We start from the raw sequence: 6,406 nt of genomic DNA, 5'->3' as shown, positions 1-6,406 counted from the left end.
TTTTCACCTCCTCTTTGGCTATGCTTTCTTCCTCAGCTGGCCTCTGCTGGCAGCCTAGCTGGGATTCAGTTCAAAGCCCAGGACACATTCAGTGGTCCACAAGGAGGTGACTACATGTGCTCTAGTTCACTTTAACTTTCACTGTGGCCAGTGGAATCTGGTTGGGACAGTCATGGGCAGTCAGAGAGGGATCTGGTCACACTAAAGTAGACACACCTGCTGGGATTCATCACTCAAACAAAAGTGCTGGTTTTGCTTGGTGCTCTCCAGGCTTCCCTCTAGTAAGGAGGATCTTGTGTAGGCTTTATGCCACTCCTGCCAGCCTCATATGGCGGAGGTCTGGGTGTCTGGCTGGCTCTTTTTGGGCAACTGAATGTCTCACACCATGGCAGGCCTGATGGATTGCTCTTTGGGGTGCATTCCCTGTAGTGACTAGATCTCTGCTGACCTGGTAAGTTTGAATGGCTCACAATAATGTTGAAAGTAAACACTGGTCCTGAGTTTAGTCACATCCATTTCATCCTGATCCGGTGGCTCTGCTCTAATCTGCTAGGCAAATAGCAACACCATCATTACCAGGTGTCTCAAATCTGCTAGGAAGTCAGTTGTGTGACAAAAAAAAAGATAACTCTGGCCAGTCACTCTGCTTCTGGATGTTTGTGTGCACCAATACCATTTATCTCGTTGGGCATCTGTCTGGCCTTGCTTCCTCTCCTCATCAATCCCTGTCCACAGCCACACCATTTCTAAACGGATGATGGTTCTGCCCACCACAGTTGTGTGCAAACAGACACAGCAAAACCCCAAAGAAAGCAAAAAGGACTTGTATAAACAATACTGTCTTTGGCTTGTACAGCACAGCCCTACCCCAAAAGCCACAGAGCTCTCCATGCCTGGAACATGCATGCTTTAGTCTGGTTGGGCAGAGTGTAGCAGAAAGAGCCTGGGCTGTCCTGAACAGACCCTGCACCCCTGGAACAGGCTGGACAATGAAGCACTTGAGGGGGGGGTCACCTGCCACTTGTGTCTGCTGGCCTTGGCCGTTCATGGCTCTCTTAGGAAGCTCCTTCTGATGCTGTGAAGGTCTCATCTCACGTGACATCCATTTACAAGGTGATCAGATGCATAAATAGGCATCCTTTTGCTGTGGGAAGGGCTCGTTGATGATGCTGTTTTCATCCTGGAAAATAGCTTATTGGATATTAATTCAGGCAATAAAAGGAAAGTATGTGGGACTAGCTTTGTGCTAAAATGGCCTATTCCAGAATCATGTTGGAATGCCCTAAACAAGGGTATCTGCAACTGACAGAACAAGAGGACACAGACTTAAGCTGTGCCAGGGGAAATATAGGTTGAATATTAGGAAAAAGTCTTTTACAGAAAGAGTGATAAAGTACTGGAATGATCTCCTCAGGGAGGTGGTGGAGTCACCATCCCTAGATGTGTTTAAAAAAAGACTGGATATGGCACTCGATGCCATGGTTTAGTTGAGGTGTTAGGGCTGGGTTGGAGTCAATGATGTCTTCCAACCTGGTGATTCTCTGATTCTGTGATCCTGTGGTCTGAACCAAGGGATGTGCTACTAAAACAGATGTCACTGGATACCTAATCCATGTGCTCCTATCACTGCCTCTCCAGGCTATCACTGACACTTTAGGGAAAAGAGTAACATCATGAAAATGTACAGAAATAAACCTGAGACTGCTGGAACTGAAGTGAGAGAAGACAGACCATCAAAGAGTGCCAGTCTAGCAAGCCTATGAGAAAGAGGGAGAGCTAAAGAGAGAAAAAAGGGCTTCATGTGTGAGGTAGTTGACTCCTTTCTTTCTTCCCTTCTGCTCCTCTGAAAGAAGTGATTAGGACTTGCTCCAGGATGTCAGTGATACATTACGTGACAGTGGAGATCAGTCTTCATATTCAGCACTGTCATAAATCTCAGAAAAGCTCTTCTGAAGTTTCTTTAACCATCTCCAAACCTCTCACATAGGACTAGTTCTTACATGAGGAAGAGTTGCAAACCTTGGTTGGTTGACTCCACGGCCAGCCAGCAGTACCTTTACAGACAGTAGTACCTCTCCTTTGATGTTTCCCTCTATGAAGTAGGTTGATCTGTATTGTTCTTCTAGGTCACTCAGCAGAACTGGATGGGAAACAAATTCTTGGTCTTACTCTGGAGGCCAATGTGGAACAAAGGCTAATTTATATAGCCTGACTTTAAATGACTTCAGATGTTGCTAGAAGAAATTTCTGGAGTGTCTGCACAGGGCTTCCCAGTAAAAGGCTTGTTTTGTCACTGTATTCCTTCCTGGAATCTTTGTTGCAATGCCTAGCAGCTCACATCAGATATTACAAAATACTTGGTTTCTAAATGTTCTAGAATGGGCCAAGATAGAGCCACTCAGCAGCACTGGATGAGTAACTCAGAGCGGAGAGGCCAAGAGAGTCCTCTCTTCAGGGACTGGCTCCAAGATGACTGAGAGATGTCACAGACCTTGCCAGCAGCTGCATAAATGTCCCACGTAGGTAGAATTTCTCATGTTCTACCACAAAGATTCCAGGGTGGTCTGGCTCAGCAATCTACTTAGCTGCAAGGAATGGTGATTCACAGCATTTCTTTCCTTAGAGGTATTACAGGAATGACCAGACTTCACTCTTCAGCCTTGACATAAGCTATACTTCTAGCTGTGTGGTAGAGAGAGTCTGAACTGAGTGAGAACCCAGAACAATGGACTGTCTCAGCAGACTTCAGAAGGCTGTCAGGGACATAAAAAATGTCCTTGGCTTCTCATAAAGCTCATCACCTCCATGCATGGCTTCATTTTGCCCTGTCTTACATAATTTCTAAGACATGCTGTCATTGCTTTGCCAGAGCTGAACAAGAGTGTGCTCTCCTTGGGCACACTCTCATGCCTTTGGTTATGGGCATGTCTTACAAGAAAAAACAATCCCCCACACTGTTCTTTCCCTCAGTAAATCTTTTGGGCACCATTCTCATTTCCATCCTGGTGCAGTGGGGATCCTCATCTACTGTCTCTCCCTTCTGTGTCTTAGAAGCATGAATTTTCATTGCAATGTTTAGTCCAAACAGACTCAGTCCCTTTTGATGCAGCTGTATTTTTTAATTTTCTTGATATCACAGAATCACAGAATGGGGCAGGTTGGAAGGAACCACAGTGCTGGTCCAACCTCCCTGCTCAAGCACAGGATTGTGTCCAGATGGTTCTCGAATATCTCCAGTGAGGGAGATTCCACACCTTCTCTGGGCAACCTGTTCCAGTGCTCAGTCACCTGCACAATAAAGAAGTTTTTCCTCATATTCATGTGGAATTTCCTGTGCACCAGTTTCTGCTGATATCACTAATTGCTGTTAGCCTTGTGGCATTAACTGATGTAAAATCTACTGCTTTATGTCTGGTAGAGTGATTTTAATTTAATAAAAGGAGAAGGTCCTTTGATTTCCTTGAGAGTAATTCACTACTCTGTGCATATGACTGGGGAGATATGGAGAGTGTCCATCGCCCCCAATTTTTTTTTGGGAGCTCTATAAGGAAATTTCTCAGGCAGTGTGGCTAGTCAGAAACGTGCAAAAAACCTCTAGAAAAATGCCCCTTCCTTCCCACAGTAGAGTAGAGCTGAATGGGAAGGTGCCAGTGACTCATTGCATGCCTTCCAGCTGCTACAGGACAGTCACTACTTCTTCCCTGAGAATGGAACAGCAACCACGTGTGGTTGGTTGAACCCTGTGCTGCTACTGAAAGCAGATTTAACTTCCTCAGCCTCTGTTTCCATTCCTGTGCCACCTGCACATAATGGTTTGCTGCAGAAATTTCACCAGTACTCTTCACATTTCCTGGATGCAGTGTGAGATTCAGCCATGGATCTCTGACATATACTGACTCACTTTTACTTGACTGAAACCATTATGATACTGGAATTATGAGTATTTATTACCTGTTCTATGGAAGTGCTTAGTTTCAAACCCAGGAGGTGTCTCAGATGTTAGGTGTTACACAGACAGCACATAAAAAAGAGCCCCCAGGCTAGAGCTTACAGTCCAGATTAAGAGTACATGGAGCAGGCTGTTAAACAAAGAACTGTCTAGGGAAAAGTATCAGGTAGGAGAGAAAGGGTCTGGAAAAGATAATGTAGGTATCTAAATTAAAGCAAGTTTTGAGATCAAAGTTGGCTTTTGCTTATACCTTTATTGTTTGGTCAGAAAATAAAGTTTGGAAATCAAATTCACCAGATAGCTGTGTCTCTTCTTGACTGAGCTGGTATAGTTGTGTATACCGCACATGTATATTTTGTGTGTGCCATTAATAAAACACATTGATTTCACAAACAATGTGAAATATAGTAATTTTAAAACAATGAAGCAAAATACCTAGTTCTTAAACAAATTTTCTCTGAGAAAGCAGCTAGCTAGTAGACATAGAGAGCCTGTCATAGATGCCTACTTTGGAATAAAATCCCTACCAACCGGAGAAAGTCTGGATGCTAAAACTAGGTCAGATGAATCCTAAGTTAGCCACACAATACTAATTTCACTTTGCTCTGTATGTGTTATGATCGGGTTTTAATTAGAAGATCATAAAATATGCTTTTCAATTGCACTTTTGATTCATGTACAAGATGGACTATGGAATTCCTCACTGGTGTACCCTCAGTGTTACCAAAATGTTATTTAATTTCTAGATTGCTTCTCTGGAGTAATGTAGTTGCATCATCATCACAATTTTATAAATGAGGAATTCATGCTACACAGAAATTAAGACTGGAATTGTCACCTTCCCCAGCTTCAGTCTCCTAATACCTGGCTTTCAGGTAAAAAGCCATATTTTTCAGGTGGCTGTAGTCCTTGTCTCAAGCATGGTACTGCTTCAGTTGTAGCCTTTGGTAGTCCTACACACTGCACACACCACTGATCCTCAAGTCAAGCACCCTGTGACATGATCACCATTTAGAAAACAAAAGTAAGCAAAACAAAGCAGAAGTAAGCAAAAACAACAAGCAAAGTTCCACGGAGTGAATTCACAGATACCATGGCAAAGCTAGGAAGGTGCTAAGGCACTGAATTAAAGTGCTGTTATTCGGGGTTTGTCCAGTGACTCCAACCATGTCATCGTCCTTCTCCACATGTCTTATGTATTTTTGCAACAAATGAGGTATAAAGGGAGGGAAGTCACCCTCCTTCACTGTACAAATCTGATCACCCCCAAAACAAGCTTTTTCCATACAGAAAATGAAACAGAATTCCAATGGAAGAAGACCCAGGTGGTTATGTACTTCAAGGACCCATCGCAATGCCTTTTCACAGAGGATTGGGTAAAATCCTCTGTCTCATTGCCTCACTTTCCCAGGTTTTACTTTGCAAACTTAAGGTTTTAAAAAATAATTTTAAAATGTCCTAGTTTTTTAAAAAAGAAAATGAGAACAAAATATCTTAAGTTCTATCATGTGGAAGCATTTTATTATCTTCATGATAGTGCAGTTGGCTTGGGACATCTAAATCCACAGTACTGACCTCTTTCATGTGACTTTTTTCAAAAGGAGAAACAGCAACAGCATATTTTCATCCTTGATAGGACAATATATTATGTCAGACATGGGGTTTCACAGAGACTTGCAGGAAACAGAATAGTGATACATATGCATCCCAAGGCCTCTGTAGAGAGAAGGGCTTTATTGGTTAACACAATATCCTTTCGGCTTATTCCTTCTCTCTTTGATCCCACCTGTCTCATCTCTTCCAGTGTGTTTTTCTATTTCCCATCTCTCTGGGTCCAGGTACTAATCCTGTTCTCTTTTTTTTTTTTGTACTTCCTCTCATTTCATTACTTTCTCTGTCAGTCCCATGAGTTCATTTATTTCCAATGTCCTGCCCTATCACCAGGTTACCAGTCAACTCATTATTTCTTTGGCTGACCCTCCACTCCTCCCCATGTGTCTGGCCTGGATCTTCCTGGCTCCCACTTCCAATTCCAGTCCCAGATTCTTTCTCCTACTTTCCATCCCCAACACATTTATCATACACAGTCAATCATTTAAAAGCATCTAAGTATTATTCAAAAGTCAAAAATTGAAAGGTGTGATTATTTTTCTGAGAGATTTATTTGCAACAGACACTTACTATTTAATCTTTTATCGGTAGGCAAGTGGTTCTCAGCCCTCATGCTCATGCGCAGCTGGTCCAGGGTGATGCTGCTCTCTGCTGGAAGTGTCTAGTTCTGCTACTTGCACTCCTTAGTCTGCTCTCCCCTATTTTCCTGCAATTAGTTTGCACTTTTCAGTACATTTCTACTTTACAGCATTGATTTTCATGAAAGCTGACTGACATTCCTCTTTATGATTTGACTTCCATTATTCTCAAATTCTAAGCCTTAAGAAAATCAGAGGAAGATAAAAA

This window comes from Cyanistes caeruleus, chromosome 2, assembly GCF_971803275.1.
Source record: "Cyanistes caeruleus chromosome 2, bCyaCae1.hap1.1, whole genome shotgun sequence".
NCBI lineage: Eukaryota > Metazoa > Chordata > Aves > Passeriformes > Paridae > Cyanistes > Cyanistes caeruleus.
Note: the sequence above shows the minus strand (reverse complement) of the source record.